Genomic DNA, 17,354 nt, shown 5'->3' on the forward strand with positions numbered 1-17,354 from the left:
ACACACACACACACACACACACACACACACGCACACACACACATGCACACACACAACACAGTGCAGGTGTTATGACTTTTGACGGGAACCATTTATGTTCTTGCGGGAAAACTCCACCCACATTCATAAAAGATTCTCTGCATGGGAGTCCTACCGACATTACGACATTGCACGCTTTACAAACTGAGCAGCAGAAGCAAAAAGATGACAGTCCAGGAGGCTCTGGAAGTCATCTTAGATCATGACAGTGAAATAGAGGAGGGTGTGTCTGAAGATGAAGACTATCTTGAGCTCAATTCTGATTCTAAAGATTCTAATTTTGATCCAGATGAGGGAATTGCCATTCCAATTCCTCCAAGCAAGACATTCGTGTCAAAAAATGGTGAAATACAGTGGTCTTCATCCCCAAATATTCGTCAGACAAAACTGTCTGCAGAAAGACAGTGCCAGGGCCCACTAGGATGGCAGTGACTCGTGTGACACACATCAAGTCAGGTCATGTCTAATTCAATCCAGAAAATCATTCTGGAAATGACTAATCTCGAAGGGAGATGTGTTTTTTGGGAGAAGTGGAAGGAGCTGGACAAAACACATTTAGATGCGTATTTGGGGCTCCTCATCCTGGCTGGGGTCAGTGAGTTGAAGGATGAATCGACAGCCAGTCTGTGGGAGCCACATTGTCTCTGGAGACTTTTCACATTTTCTCCAGAGTAATCCGATTTGATAATCGAGAGACAAGGGCTGGCAGACTGGAGAGAGACAAGCTGGCAGCTAATAGGACAGTGTGGGCCGAGTGGGTGGAGCAACTTCCACTACTTTATAACCCAGGCCCTAATGTCACAGTGGATGAAAGGCTGGTGGCATTCAGAGGTCGTTGCCCATTTAGGCAATACATGCCTTCCAAACCAGCTAAATATCGGATGAAAATCTGGGCAGCATGTGATGCAAACACCAGTTATGGATTGAACATGCAGGTTTACACTGGAAAACCAGTTGGAGGAGCCCCGGAGAAGAATCAGGGCAAGAGGGTTGTGCTCGACATGGCACAGGGTCTCGGGGGGCACAACATTACCTGTGACAATATTTTCACAAGCTACAACTTGGGTCAGGAGCTTCTAAAGAGAAAGCTCACAATGGTTAGAACAGTTCCCGAAAGAACAGGGCTGAACTCCCTGCTGAGCTGCTGGTAATCAATAACAGGGCCTGTCAATCTTCCATGTTTGCCTTCACAGATATCACAGCCTCTCCCTTAGAGATAGGGTGAGAAGCTCAATCATCTGTGAGGGACTTGGAGTAGAGCCGCTGCTCCTTTGCATTGAAAGGAGCCAGTTGAGGTGGTTCGGGCATCTGGTAAGGATGCCCCCAGGGCATTTCCCCAGAGAGGTGTTCAAGGCACGTCCAGCTAGGAGGAGACCACGGGAAAGACCCAGGACTAGGTGGAGAGATTATATCTCCACACTGGCCTGGGAATGCCTCGGGATCCCCCAATCAGAGCTGGTTAATGTGGCCCAGGAAAGGGAAGTCTAGGGTCCCCTGCTGAAGCTGTTGCCCCCCGACCCAATCCCGGATAAGCAGTGGAAGATGAATGAATGATATCACAGCCCTAGTGTCTTATTGACCCAAAAAGGGAAAAAATGTTATGAAATCAGCACAAGAGAGGAAGAGAAACCAAGCATGATCCTGGAATACGATGCGACCAAAGGGGGGTTAGACAACTTGGACAAAGTAACAGGGTCCTACAGCACCAAACGAATGACTGCGTGCTGGCCATTGGTAATCTTTCATAACATGGTTGATGTATCGGCCTGCATTGCGTTGTCATCTGGACTGAGATCTTTCCTGAGTGGAATGTGTCAAAGCTGTACAAGAAGCGCATCTTTCTCGAGGCACTTGTGACGCCGCACATCCAATGGAGGCAGCACCTGCCAAGGACCCCAGCCACTGCAGCCACAGTGAGGGAGATCCAGGAGAGACTGCACCTAGTACACAGTGTGTGTGTGTGTGTGTGTGTGTGTGTGTGTGTGTGTGTGTGTGTGTGTGTGTGTGTGTGTGTGTGTGTGTGTGTGTGTGCGCGCATGTATTTACGTGTGTGTATAAGTGTATGAGAACGCATTGTGTGTATCTTGCAATCAGCAAAAACACATCATAGTAAAATAATCATGGTCCTCTTCTTTCTAGGTTGCTGCTGGGGGAAAAAGGAAGAGGAAGAGGTGCCAGGTCTGCAGGCCATCTGATGATGTCAAGACAAGCATGACCAGTGTGAAATGTGCAAAATTCATTCATGCAAAATATAGTATATAATAATAATAATAAATAATATATATTCATATAAAGCATAGTGTGGTGACATGTCACTCTTGTGCTGTGTAGATGTACAGACAGACAGACACACACACACACACACACACACACACACACACACACACACACACACACACACACACACACACACACACACACACTTATTTTGTTCATTTCCAGTTCACAAGCAGTGCATGTATGTAAAACAAAATTTCAATGTTATGTTTCAATGTTATGTAAAAGTATTGTGTTTTATATGTTGGTCTTTCAAAAGTAATAAATTGGTGAAACATTAAAAAAAAAGTTTGACCATGCATTTTTTTTTTTAAGTAAAACAAGTGAATTATCCTAATTGAACCATTAATTATTAGAGGTAAGGAACACAATTGCCCTAAATATAGTTAGTAATGAAATATTAACAATGCTTATTAGGATTTTTTTTTTGGTTCCGGACATCTTTTGGATAATTAAACATGCACCAGGTCAAATTGACCCGGGAACATCATTGCTGTTCCTGACAAATGAACATAACAGGAGGGTTAATTAGACTACAAGTATGTCTTCAGTAGATAAAGACCTGGATGACCTACGACTTTTTGGTACTAAATTCAAACAAAACTGAAGTTGTAGTACTTGGCCCTAAATACCTAGAAACTCACTTGCTGATGATATAGCAATTTTTGATAGCATTGCACTGGCCTCTAGCACCACTGTAAAGAAACTAGGAGTTACCTTTGATCAGGATACGTCCTTTAACTCCCATGTAAAACAAATTTCAAGGACTGCCTTACTTTTCACCTATGTAACATTGCAAAAATCAGGTATATCAATTCAATTCAATTCAATTCAATTCAATTCAATTCAATTCAATTCAATTTTATTTGTATAGCGCCAAATCACAACAGAAGTTGTCTCAGGACACTTTCCATATAGAGCTGGTACAGACCAAGCTCTTTTATCTACAAAGAAACCAACAATTCCCCCATGAGCAAGCACTTGGCGACAGTGGCGAGGAAAAACTTCCTTTTAACAGGCAGAAACCTCGAGCAGAACCAGACTCTGGGTGGGCAGCCATCTGCCTCGACCGATTGGGTGAGAGAGGAAGAGCAAGAGAGGGAGAGTGAGACAGACAGACAGACAGACAGACAGACAGACAGACAGACAGACAGACAGACAGACAGACAGACAGACAGAAATGCAGTCTGAGAGAGAGAGAGAGAGAGAGAGAGACAGAGACAGAGAGACAGACATGCAGTCACAGTAACAGTGACAGTGTATGTAATAACATCAGTAGCAGTTGCAGTGGATGTCAGGCAGGGCCAAGGCAGGAGATGCAGCTGAAATCCACAATCCAGATTCAGCCACTGTCCATGGGAACCTGCAAGATGACAAAGCACAGAGACTCCGGGGAAGGAGCTAAGTTAGTAACACGCCGTGGTAGGACATGAGAGCGTGCGGATGGAGAGGGACAGAAGGACAGAGGAGCTCAGTGTATCTTTGGATGTCCCCCGACAGTCTAATCCTATAGCAGCATAACTAGGGGCTGGTCCAGGACAAGCCTGAGCCAGCCCTAACTATAAGCTTTATCAAAAAGGAAAGTTTTAAGCCTACTCTTAAATGTAGAGACAGTGTCTGCCTCCCGCACAAAGACTGGAAGATGGTTCCACAGGAGAGGAGCTTGATAGCTAAATGCTCTGACTCCTGTTCTGCTTTTTGAGACTTTAGGAACCATAAGTAGACCTGCATTCTGGGAACGCAGTGTTCGAGTAGGGCAATAAGGTACTATGAGCTCTTTAAGATAGGAAGGTGCCTGGCTATTTATGGCTTTGTAAGTAAGGAGGAGAATTTTAAACTCTATTCTAAACTTTACAGGGAGCCAGTGCAAAGTGGCGAGTATTGGAGAAATATGATCTCGCTTCCTGGTTTTTGTCAGAACACGTGCTGCAGCGTTCTGGAGCAACTGGAGAATATTCAGCAACGAATTTGGGCAGCCTGATAGTAAAGAATTGCAATAATCCAGCCTGGAAGTTACGAATGCATGGACTAGTTTTTCTGCATCATCTTGAGACAAAATATGCCTGATTTTTGCGATATTACGTAGGTGAAAAAAGGCAGTCCTTGAAATTTGTTTTACATGGGAGTGAAAGGACATGTCTTGGTCAAAGATGACTCCCAGATTCTTTACAGTGGTGCTGGAGGCCAGCGCAATGCCATCTATAGCTGCTATGTCATCAGAAAGTGACTTTCTAAGATGTTTAGGGCCTACTACTATAACTTCAGTTTTGTCCGAGTTTAGCATCAGAAAATTGCAGGTCATCCAAGTCTTTATGTCATGAAGACATGCTTGTAGTCTAGTTAACTGACTGGTTTCTTCCGGTTTCATTGATAAATATAGCTGGGTATCATCTGCATAGCAATGAAAATTTATTGAGTGCTTCCTGATAATCTTACCTAAAGGAAGCATATATAAGGTGAATAGAATTGGTCCAAGCACAGAACCCTGCGGAACTCCATAGCTGACTTTAGTGAGCACAGAGGAGTCGTCATTAACACGTACAAACTGAGAGCGATCTGACAGGTAGGATTTAAACCAGCTAATGTTCCAGTGTCTGCAATAGGATGCCATGGTCAATGGTGTCAAATGCAGCACTAAGATCCAGTAAGACTAGTACAGAGACAAATCCTTTATCAGATGCAATTAGAAGGTCATTTGTAACTTTAACCAGTGCTGTCTCTGTGCTATGATGCACTCTAAATCCTGACTGGAAATCCTCGAATAAACTATTATTGTTTAGAAAGTCGCACAGCTGATTGGCAACTGCTTTCTCAAGAGTTTTTGAGAGAAAGGGAAGGTTGGATATCGGTCTATAGTTGGCTAAAACCCCTGGATCAAGAGTAGGCTTTTTCAGTAGCGGTTTTATCACAGCTACTTTAAAGGACTGTGGTACGTAGCCTGTTGATAAAGAGAGATTGATCATGTCTAAAACTGAAGAGTCAATTAGAGGTAATACTTCTTTAAACAGCTTAGTCGGGATAGGATCTAAAATACAGGTAGATGATTTTGATGATGAAATTATTGAAATTAGTTGGTGAAGGTCAACAGGAGTAAAACAGTCTAAGACTGCGACAGACTGAGCAACATTTTCTACGATTTCTGCGTTTGAAGACAAAACTGTAACTGTTAACGGCAGGAGTCGATGAATTCTGTCTCTAATAGTTAGAATTTTATCATTAAAGAAGCTCATGAAGTCATTACTGTTCAGAGCTAAAGGAATACATGGTTCAATAGAATTATGGCTCTCTGTCAGCCTGGCTACAGTGCTGAAGAGAAACCTGGGATTGTTCTTATTTTCCTCTATTAGTGCAGAGTAATAGGTTGCCCTGGCACTGCGGAGGGCTTTCCTGTATATTTTAAGACTGTCTTGCCAGGCGGACCGAGATTCTTCCAAATTGGTAGAACGCCATTTCCTTTCTATTTTCCGTGAAGTTTGCTTTAATTTGCGGGTTTGAGGAGTATACCATGGAGCTAAAATCCTCTGTTTAATTTTCTTCTTTTTTAGGGGAGCAACAGAGTCAAGTGTCATACGCAATGATCCTGTAGCACTATCAACCAGGAAGTCAAACTCAGCTATAAATTCGGAGTAAGGACCAGGAGAGCGGTATACTACAACAAATAAAAGTGGCTGCACTGTTTTCCATTTCTCATGAGAAAGAGTGAGAACAAGGCTTTCAAATGAGTTATAGTCGAGTTTAGGTTTAGGGTTGATCAAAAGGCTTGAGTCAAAAATGGCTGCAACTCCACCTCCTCTGCCGCTGCCTCGAGGAATGTGGGTATTAATATGGCTCGGAGGAGTAGCTTCATTTAGGCTCACATACTCTTCAGGACACAGCCAGGTTTCAGTCAGACAAAATAAATCAACATTATGGTCTGATATTAACTCATTTACTAGAACAGCTTTAGAGGACAGAGTCCACATTTAATTCTCCTATCTTGTTGTACTATTGCAGAGGTTGTTCTAATTTTAATTAGATTCTTATGTTTAACTCCTCTGTACTTTTGGTTTACTTAGTTTACGTGGTCGGGGGGCAGACACAGTCTCTATGGAGTGTTGGGTGGGTAACTGCTCTAATGGAGGCGCAGAGAAGCGTGTAGGACTGCAGCTCTGCCTCCTGGTCTCAACTCTGAGTTGTCAGGGGTTAGGTTCATAAATAAAATCGGTCAGATTTCTAGAGATGAGAGCTGCTCCCTCCAAAGTGGGATGGATGCCGTCTCTCCTAATCAGACCAGGTCTTCCCCAGAAAGTCTGCCAATTATCAATGAAGCCCACACCATTTGCTGTCCTGTCTCAAAACGATGCAGAAAATCAAGGCAATAATGCAACCTGGAAGTTCCGAATGCATCCTAACTTCCAGGTTGGATTGTTGCAATTCCTTACTCTCAGTTTACTTTACTTACCACTGCTAAACACAAAGCCAAAATGGATCACCTCACAGCTAGAAGGTCCTGGTTCGAGTCCCGGCACTGGGGGCGTGTCCTCCACCATGCCTTTGGTGCCTGCTGCTCGAGGAAAAGGGGCCTTTCTGTGTGTGTGTATGTTTGCATGTTCTCCCCGTGTTCACCTGTGGTATTCTCCATAAAAATACCCCCACTAAAAACATGCAAGAAGATCACCACCTGACCAATAGTGACGGAAGGAAACTGGGTCCCTGGACGCTGGTCGGCTGGCAGCCCACCACTCCTGGTCTGCCACGGACGAACGACATTCCAGGATGGGTTAAAATCGGAGAACAAATTTCATTTGCATGGTGTGTGCAGTCTCCTGTAACTCTGTGTGCTGTGACAATAAAGAAATTGGTGATTTCAACATCCACATGACTCCACAGACTCCACAACAACCACCAGCTTCACTGCAATACTCAATTGCTTTAATTTCACTCAGCATGTAAATTTTCTCACCCATCCACCCACTCACACATCCAAGATGGCGCCGCGTGAGGGGCAGCAAGTTGCAGCAGCTGTCTTCTGTTTTCCTCACTTCAGTATGTTTTTGTATTTCTGTGTGTTTTTCTGGTGTTCTTTCCTGTTTTCTAAAACCCCTATGGATATGTGCAAGTAGGAGTTCAACTTTTGTAAATTTTGTGCTCTTTTTTCTGCCTGTCAAGGTGGTGGACTGTGTGTGTTTCTTAACAACAGATGGTGTAACCCTGGCCACATCACTGTTAAAGAGCAGCTCTGTAGCAGGGACATTGAGCTTCTTGCAGTCAGCATTCGGCCGTATTACATTCCTTGGGAGTTCTCACATGTTATTGTAGCTGTGGAGAGTACAGCGGGACCTGAAGTATAATATCAGGAGGTGTAAAAAAAAAACTACAGGGAGAAACTGGAGCAGCGCCTGGAGAAGAACAATGTCCGAAATGTGTGGAGAGGTCTGAAACATATCTCGGGCCATGGCAAAAATGCGGATGGACAAGCCACCACTGGAGATCAGGCCTGGGCAATTGAATTAAACTTGACCCGGGAACATCATTGCTGTTCCTGACAAATGAAGGAACCCCCCCCCAGACATTGGCAGACATTGAGATGGTGAACTCATTTAAGTACCTGGGTGTTCACCTCAACAATAAACTGGACTGGACAGACAATACTAACGCCCTGTATAGGAAGGGCCAGAGTCGCCTACACCTGCTGAGGAGACTGAAGTCCTTTGGTGTGTGCAGGGCTCTACTACGGACTTTCTATGACACTGTGGTGGCCTCTGCAGTGTTTTATGCCATAGAGTGCTGGGGAGGGGGCAGCACGGACAGAGACAGGAAGAGATTGAACAAACTAGTTAAGAGAGCCAGCTCTGTCCTGGGCTGCCACTGGACTCCATCGAGGAGGTGGCAGACAAAAGGATGTTAGCCAAGCTGACATCCATCATGGATAACTCCTCCCCCCCAGCACAAGATTTTTACATCCCCAGTGCAGGAAGGAGCGCCACCACAGGTCATTCCTGCCCACAGCCATCAGACTGTATAACAGTGCACAATAAACATCCGTTTAAATGCAAGTTGTACTGATAACCTCTGTTTTCATGTGCAATCGTCATTTTTAAATTAGTGTGTACACATTGTATTGTAAATTACCATAAGGTATATAACATTTGTGCAATATTTTTTATTCTTACTATTTTTTGTCTTCTTGTCCTCTGACTTCTTGCACTCTGTCTTGTTGTTGCTGTTACATGTGAATTTCCCCCATGGTGGGATAAATAAAGTCTATCTTATCTTATCTTATCTTATCTTATCTTATCTTATCTTATCTTATCTTATCTTATAACCGTGATCAAATTCTGGACCTTGTCTGTTCCACTGGACTCATCTTGCATCATCTATCTGGCTCCAACCTCGTCATCTCTGACCACTTAGCCATCACCATGACCATCGACATTCCCACCCCACTGCTAAGGAAAAATGCACAATTAATGCACAATCCTTAGACAGACAAACTGGGAACCCACAGAGCAGACCAGAGACTCACAGGTGAGGAGAGGTGGTTTATTAACAATCCAAGGTCGGTACACGGAAATCAGTCCGGAGATGCAGCAGTACAAAATCACCAGGCAGATTGGGAGTCACAAAACCAGTCTAGAGTTCAATTCAATTCAATTCAATTCAATTCAATTCAATTCAATTCAATTTTATTTGTATAGCGCCAAATCACAACAGAAGTTGTCTCAGGACACTTTCCATATAGAGCTGGTACAGACCAAGCTCTTTTATCTACAAAGAAACCAACAATTCCCCCATGAGCAAGCACTTGGCGACAGTGGCGAGGAAAAACTTCCTTTTAACAGGCAGAAACCTCGAGCAGAACCAGACTCTGGGTGGGCGGCCATCTGCCTCGACCGGTTGGGTGAGAGAGGAAGAGCAAGAGAGGGAGAGTGAGACAGACAGACAGACAGACAGACAGACAGACAGACAGAAATGCAGTCAGAGAGAGAGAGAGAGAGAGAGAGAGAGAGAGACAGAGACAGAGAGACAGACATGCAGTCACAGTAACAGTGACAGTGGATGTAATAACAGCAGTAGCAGTTGCAGTGGATGTCAGGCAGGGCCAAGGCAGGAGATGCAGCTGAAATCCACAATCCAGATTCAGCCACTGTCCATGGGAACCTGCAAGACGACAAAGCACAGAGACTCCGGGGAAGGAGCTAAGTTAGTAACACGCCGTGGTAGGACATGAAAGCGTGCAGATGGAGAGGGACAGAAGGACAGAGGAGCTCGGTGTATCTTTGGATGTCCCCCGACAGTCTAATCCTATAGCAGCATAACTAGGGGCTGGTCCAGGACAAGCCTGAGCCAGCCCTAACTATAAGCTTTATCAAAAAGGAAAGTTTTAAGCCTACTCTTAAATGTAGAGACAGTGTCTGCCTCCCGGACAAAGACTGGAAGATGGTTCCACAGGAGAGGAGCTTGATAGCTAAATGCTCTGACTCCTGTTCTGCTTTTTGAGACTTTAGGAACCATAAGTAGACCTGCATTCTGGGAACGCAGTGTTCGAGTAGGGCAATAAGGTACTATGAGCTCTTTAAGATAAGAAGGTGCCTGGCCATTTATGGCTTTGTAAGTAAGGAGGAGAATTTTAAACTCTATTCTAAACTTTACAGGGAGCCAGTGCAAAGTGGCGAGTATTGGAGAAATATGATCTCGCTTCCTGGTTTTTGTCAGAACACGTGCTGCAGCGTTCTGGAGCAACTGGAGAATATTCAGCAACGAATTTGGGCAGCCTGATAGTAAAGAATTGCAATAATCCAGCCTGGAAGTTACAAATGCATGGACTAGTTTTTCTGCATCATTTTGAGACAAAATATGCCTGATTTTTGCAATATTACGTAGGTGAAAAAAGGCAGTCCTTGAAATTTGTTTTACATGGGAGTGAAAGGACATGTCTTGGTCAAAGATGACTCCCAGATTCTTTACAGTGGTGCTGGAGGCCAGCGCAATGCCATCCATAGCTGCTATGTCATCAGAAAGTGACTTTCTAAGATGTTTAGGGCCTACTACTATAACTTCAGTTTTGTCCGAGTTTAGCATCAGAAAATTGCAGGTCATCCAGGTCTTTATGTCATGAAGACATGCTTGTAGTCTAGTTAACTGACTGGTTTCTTCCGGTTTCATTGATAAATATAGCTGGGTATCATCTGCATAGCAATAAAAATTTATTGAGTGCTTCCTGATAATCTTACCTAAAGGAAGCATATATAAGGTGAATAGAATTGGTCCAAGCACAGAACCCTGCGGAACTCCATAGCTGACTTTAGTGAGCACAGAGGAGTCGTCATTAACGCGTACAAACTGAGAGCAATCTGACAAGTAGGATTTAAACCAGCTTAGCGCAGTTCCCTTAATGCCAATGAAATGTTCCAGTGTCTGCAATAAGATGCCATGGTCAATGGTGTCAAATGCAGCACTAAGATCCAGTAAGACTAGTACAGAGACAAATCCTTTATCAGATGCAATTAGAAGGTCATTTGTAACTTTAACCAGTGCTGTCTCTGTGCTATGATGCACTCTAAATCCTGACTGGAAATCCTCGAATAAACTATTATTGTTTAGAAAGTCGCACAGCTGATTGGCAACTGCTTTCTCAAGAGTTTTTGAGAGAAAGGGAAGGTTGGATATCGGTCTATAGTTGGCTAAAACCCCTGGAACAAGAGTAGGCTTTTTCAGTAGCGGTTTTATCACAGCTACTTTAAAGGACTGTGGTACGTAGCCTGTTGATAAAGAGAGATTGATCATGTCTAAAACTGTAGAGTCAATTAGAGGTAATACTTCTTTAAACAGCTTCGTCGGGATAGGATCTAAAATACAGGTAGATGATTTTGATGATGAAATTATTGAAATTAGTTGGTGAAGGTCAACAGGAGTAAAACAGTCTAAGACTGCGACAGACTGAGTAACAGTTTCTACGATTTCTGCGTTTGAAGACAAAACAGTACCTGTTAACGGCAGGAGTCGATGAATTCTGTCTCTAATAGTTAGAATTTTATCATTAAAGAAGCTCATGAAGTCATTACTGTTCAGAGCTAAAGGAATACATGGTTCAATAGAATTATGGCTCTCTGTCAGCCTGGCTACAGTGCTGAAGAGAAACCTGGGATTGTTCTTATTTTCCTCTATTAGTGCAGAGTAATAGGCTGCCCTGGCACTGCGGAGGGCTTTCCTGTATATTTTAAGACTGTCTTGCCAGGCGGACCGAAATTCTTCCAGATTGGTAGGACGCCATTTCCTTTCTATTTTCCGTGAAGTGTGGTTTAATTTGCGGGTTTGAGGAGTATACCATGGAGCTAACCTCCTCTGTTTAATTTTCTTCTTTTTTAGGGGAGCAACAGAGTCAAGTGACATACGCAATAAACCTGTAGCACTATCAACCAGGAAGTCAATCTGGGAGGGACTAACGTTAGCATAAGACTCCTCTGTTGTATTGAGACATGGCATTGAATTAAATACTGATGGGATCATATCCTTAAATTTAGCTACAGCACTATCAGACAGGAGTCTGGTATAAGAATTTTTGCCTACTGGCTGGTAGTCTGGTAATATGAATTCGAAAGTTATTAAATGATGGTCTGATAAAAGAGGATTCTGTGAGGAGACTATTAAGTCTTCGATTTCAATGCCATATGTCAGAACAAGGTCGAGGGTGTGGTTAAAACAGTGAGTCGGTTCATGTACATTCTGGCGGAAGCCAACTGAGTCTAATACTGAGATAAACGCAGTGCTAAGGCTGTCATTATCAACGTCGACATGTACATTAAAGTCACCTACAATAATTACTTTATCTGCTTCAAGAACTAAACTTGATAGAAACTCCGAGAACTCAGCTATAAATTCGGAGTTCAAAACCAGATCAACCATATGGAAAGCAAAGACACAAAGACGCCGGGCAAAAGGCAACAAGAGACAAAACAGGTCGAGACACGAGAAGATCAAAGACAAGGAAACGTCGGAAAGCTACTGACACAAGGACGCAGAGAATCTGACAAAGACACATTAGGAAGGGCAGGTATATATACACACAAGGGGTGGAACAATTAGACACAGATGTAGACAATGAACAATCACACATGTGGGGAAGTCAAGACACCTAACAAGACAACACAAAACAGGAAACTGAAAACCCTACAAATACTGTAAAACAGGAAGTGACTAGACACAGACTTGGACCTGACATTCCATTAATTCAACTCTTTCCCGAACCTCACTCTTATCCTCCCTCTCTGAAAAATGTCCACTCTGCTCTCTGGCATACCTCCGAACTCCGCTTGATGAAAACTTGTGTCTGTTAACTTGAAAGACTCCGCAACAAAACAGGTCTCACAGTTCATTTGGAAGCCTTCATGTTATGGCTGGGTTTTGGTTTCTGCTATGACTCTGTTTTTGTGTCTCTCCAGGGCAGATACGTGGCAGGGGCGGGGCTGATCTCACCTGAGACTAAAGCATCGTCCAGACGCACCTGCGATTAATTCTCACTGATCAGAGCTCCCTCTCTTAAGCACGCTCTTCTCACTCTCAGGCGCCAGAAGATTATAGTTCTTCCCCGAGAGTGTGTCGAAGGGTTGATGGTCTCTGGTCCCTGCCACGTATCTCCCGACATTGAGTCAAGCCAAGTATTGTTTCTCTCGGGTGTTTGAGTTATTGCCTGAGTGCCTTTTTTCCCTTACGGTGATTCTTTGTTTCTATTAGTGCTGTCGAGTAATTCCTCCAGTAGTGTTTATTTTTGTTTGCCTGAGTGCCTTTTCCCTAACAGAGTTTTTTGTTTCAGCTGTCGAGTTTTTTCCCTCCAGCTTTGTTCCTGCTTTTGCCTGCCTGAGAGCCTTTTTCCCCATAATGGAGTTATGTGTTCCAGCTCTCGAGTTTCCATCCAGCAGAGACTGCCTTCTTCAGTCGAGCATCGTTTTTCAGCCGCTGAGAGTTTTTTGTTGTGACTTTTGTTAAATAAACTGTTAAATCTTTGCCACTCCGCATTTGGGTCCTGCCTTCCTGAATTGTCGTCACACTTCAAAAACCACTTGCAGCAGTACAAAGATGCCATTTCCCATACCAGATCCACCTACTACTCTTAACTTCAGTCAGGCTCTCCAAACCCAAAAGCACTCTTCTCCACTCCTCAACAAACTCCATTTACAATCGCCAAACGCACCTCCTTCCTCTAATTTTTTCAAACTAAAATAGAGCACATTTACAGTAACTTAACCTCCACCATATCTGGTCCCCCTCTAACCACCTGCCCCCTGTTATCCTGCAACCCCTGTCTCAGTTCTCCCCTGTTTCCCCTACAGACCTCTTCATACTCATTACTGGAACCAACACTTGCACCCTGGACCACCTCTCAAACAATAACATGTACAAAACATTTCAATCCGGATTCCGTTCAAATCATAGTATTGAAATCAACAAAGACCTCCTCCTCTCCTCTGATGCCGGAAACCTCAACATTCTCAACCTCCTGGACCTTTGACAGCAACTTCACAGACCCAACTGTGGTCCTCGGCCCCCTCCTCATCATAATTTATCTCTTTCCTCTTGGTCACATAATCTGCCACATGGTCTCCAGTTCCACTACTTCGCCGATGACATCCAGCTCCTCATCTTCATCACTAAAATAAAATCCTGGATTCAAGACTTCTTCTTCTTCTCTGGCTCTCAACAAAGGCGGACGCTTTTTCTCTCGCTCCCGCCCTGCCCTTATCTGCCCTGCTGCTGCTCTTTGTCTTGTGCTGTCTGTGTCTGATCTATTGGAGCCTCTCTCTGCATTCTCTCCGAAAACCTAAAATCATGGATTTGATTAGCTGGTCTCTCAATGAAATCGACCAAATTTTCTCGACAAAGAGACTGGGTCAAGGTGAGCCCTCCCTCCAGAACGTTTGCAGCCGGATACACGATGGACTCATGGGAGAGGTGGAGGATCGTGTGCCTGTCGATCCTTTCCGTTGAGGATGTTGAAGATGTTGAAGATGTCTACACATTTGGATTCATGATAACAGGCTTTCTGCTGTCTGGAGTTAACAGCTTCCTGATTTATCGCAAAGTTCGGAAGTTGATGGCAGGACACTTGGCTACCGAGAGGCTGCCCATCACGGTTGAGGGAATCTGCAGGGCTGTCAACACTCAGACTCAAGCAACAAGTGAGATCGGTCGCAAACTGGATGCGATTCTTGATCTAAATCGCAGGCTGGATGCAAATTCTGAACTCCTTCACAGGGTGGATTCCAACTTGGAGAAGTTGTCAGCTCGGCTCGGATCAAATTGACCACCGAATTTGGATATATTTGAATTGCAGCCACCGGGAGACTCAGAAAGACTCAAGGCAGACGAAAACTGCAGTGTTGGCCTAACCCAAACAAATTGTTATCTTCATTGGCTCCCCAAGATAACCGGCCTTCCCAAGGTCAGTATCTCTCCAATCTCCTGGATGTTTTGCAGACAGGACGCTCTGGCCCTATCTCCTCCCCCAAACACCCTCTACACCCATGAACTTTGTTTCTGGATCAGAACTTTCCAAGGTCGTCTCCATGGCTACGGCTGTGTCTTCTTTATCAGTCATCAGACGGAAGAGACAATGGGTTGGGACTGTGCAGAGATGATGTACATGGGCTTACACATACACACACACGAAGACACATATAGCACGGAGTGTTGCTGTGAGGTGCCGTAATGTGGCTGTGTGCATGCCCCCTCAGTGTCTGTGCTGCGACACCTAACCCCCCCCAACACCCTTACCCACTCCCACATGTGCAAGTCTTTGAGTTTTGTTGTAATGTCTTATTATGTTGCTTGTGTGCCCCCCCCCCCCCACAGGAGTCTAGTTTGGGATTTGCTTTTTTTGCCTCTTCCTCCCTCTTGTTCTCCTTATTCTCATCTAAGGAAACGGGGCACTGATCGCTTGATTGTGAAGACCCACAGTTCTCCTGCTCCTGTACTCCCCATGTTATGTGTCATTGTTCTTTACATGTTTCTTGGACGGGATGTAACTGAAATGAAATTTCCTCTCCACGGGCTTTCTGATTCTGAAGACAATTTCCTCAAACTCAACTGTGACAAATCAGAAAGCATCATTATTAGACCAAAATCACTCTTTAAATCCTAAATATCGTCATAAATGAACCTTTATCACGTGACAAAAATTAGGCAAGACGCAACGTAAATGCTGGTCATGTGACGATAACTGTCATTAAATATATAATGCAATATTGTTGACGAATAAAAATGAGACTAAATGTGGTTTACAAAATAAAAACTCTGTTATAATGTATCTTCATTCAGGGGCTATATCAGGTTGCACTGTGCAGTCGCAGGCAACGTCACTTCCTCAATCCCCACTCACAGCATTATTTAGAAGATGCAGCTGCTGTAGGTTAGCATTAACGACAGACAACTAACACAGAGAACGGGACCGATGGCCAGCCAGCCGGCTTTGGTTGGTAAAATAAATATGTTGTAAATTCAAATCAGAGCGTCTTCCATGTCTGGAATGGATGCATTCTTGAGTCTATAAGGTAACAATAATATAATAATAAGAGAACCTTGTTTGAATTGTGAAATGGGTTTGGCTAAAAGAAAATTTTGGTTTTGTCTGTACTACTAGGTACTTATACTATATTGACTGGGTTAAATAGAATTACACTACTAAGAGAGACCAAAATACAATTTTCATTGACTAAAACTAGACTAAAATGTCATCAGTTTTTGTCGACTAAAACTAAATGAAAATAATCATTGATAATTCTGACAAAAAACAGACTAAAATGCTCAGACTTTCAGTCGACTGAAACTTGACTAGACTAAAAAGAGAATGAATGTGACTAAAACTAAAATGACAGCTTGACACAAAGACTGGACAAAGACTAAAATTAGAACAGGCCTCCAAAAATAACACTAGACCAAACTCTCTTAATCTACCTACACCCAACAATTCCTTCATGAGCAAGCACAGTGGCAAGGGAAAACTTCCTTTTAACAGGCAGAACCAGGCTTTGGGTGGGTGTCCATCTGCCTCGACCGGTTGGGTGAGAGAGAGAGAGAGAGAGAGAGAGAGAGAGAGAGAGAGAGAGCAAGAGACAGACAGACAGACAGACAGACAGACAGACAGACAGACAGACAGACAGACAGACAGAAATGCAATCACAGTAACAGTGACAGTGGTTGTGGTAATAATGGGAGTATGACTAATAGTAGTAGCAGTTGCAGTGGATGTCAGGCAGGGCCATGGCAGGTATCTATGTAGCTATAATCCACAATCCAGATTCAGCCACATCCATGGAAACCTGTGAGACAACAAAGCACAAAGACTCTGGGGAAGAATGCCTTCATAGGACATGAAAATGCGCAGATGGAGAGGGAAAGAAGACCAGAGGAGCTCTGTGTATCTTTGGAGGTCCCCCAACAGTCTAATTCTATAGCAGCATAGCTAGGGGCTGGTCTAAGACAAGCTTGAGCGAGCCCTAACTGTAAGATTTATCAAAAAGGAAAGTTTTAAGCCTACCTGTAAATGTAGAGTCAGTGTCTGCCTCCCAAGGACCAGTGGGACAAGCTCCATTGGCTTCCCATCCCCCAGAGAATCCATTTTAAAATCCTCCTCATGACCTAAAAAGCCCTCAATAACTTGGCCCCACCCTACTTGACCGACACACTCCCACCCATACTCCACTCTGATGATGCTAACCTCTTCCTAACCTCCATGTTTGAGTCCCCTGAAAATCACAATAAAAGAAAAATTTATTATTATTATTATTATTATTATTATTATTATTATTATTATTATTATTATTATCCCACTAGAACTAGAATGCAGGCTTATTAACCACCTGTGTGTGCCTGATTCTGTCTGTCCCCAGGTATTGCAGTGGGCTCAACGTCCCGGTTTGCCTTCCACCCTAGTGTCAATAGAACCTTAAAGGTCCTTAAGAGGCAATTCTGGTGGTCCAGGATGGGTGCAGACACCCAAGAATATGTCACAGCCTGTTCCATCTGTGCATGATGGACCTGCTATAAGCATCAGGGTTTCAATC

At 43.8% G+C, this 17,354-nt stretch overlaps 1 pseudogene; it reads left to right on the forward strand.

Annotated features, from left to right (window-relative positions):
* The first annotated feature begins 498 nt into the window (after window positions 1-498).
* Window positions 499-12,809, forward strand: LOC139348082 (piggyBac transposable element-derived protein 4-like; annotated as a pseudogene).
* The last annotated feature ends 4,545 nt before the right edge of the window (window positions 12,810-17,354 follow it).

This window comes from Chaetodon trifascialis, chromosome 19 (genome assembly GCF_039877785.1).
Source record: "Chaetodon trifascialis isolate fChaTrf1 chromosome 19, fChaTrf1.hap1, whole genome shotgun sequence".
Taxonomy (NCBI): domain Eukaryota; kingdom Metazoa; phylum Chordata; class Actinopteri; order Chaetodontiformes; family Chaetodontidae; genus Chaetodon; species Chaetodon trifascialis.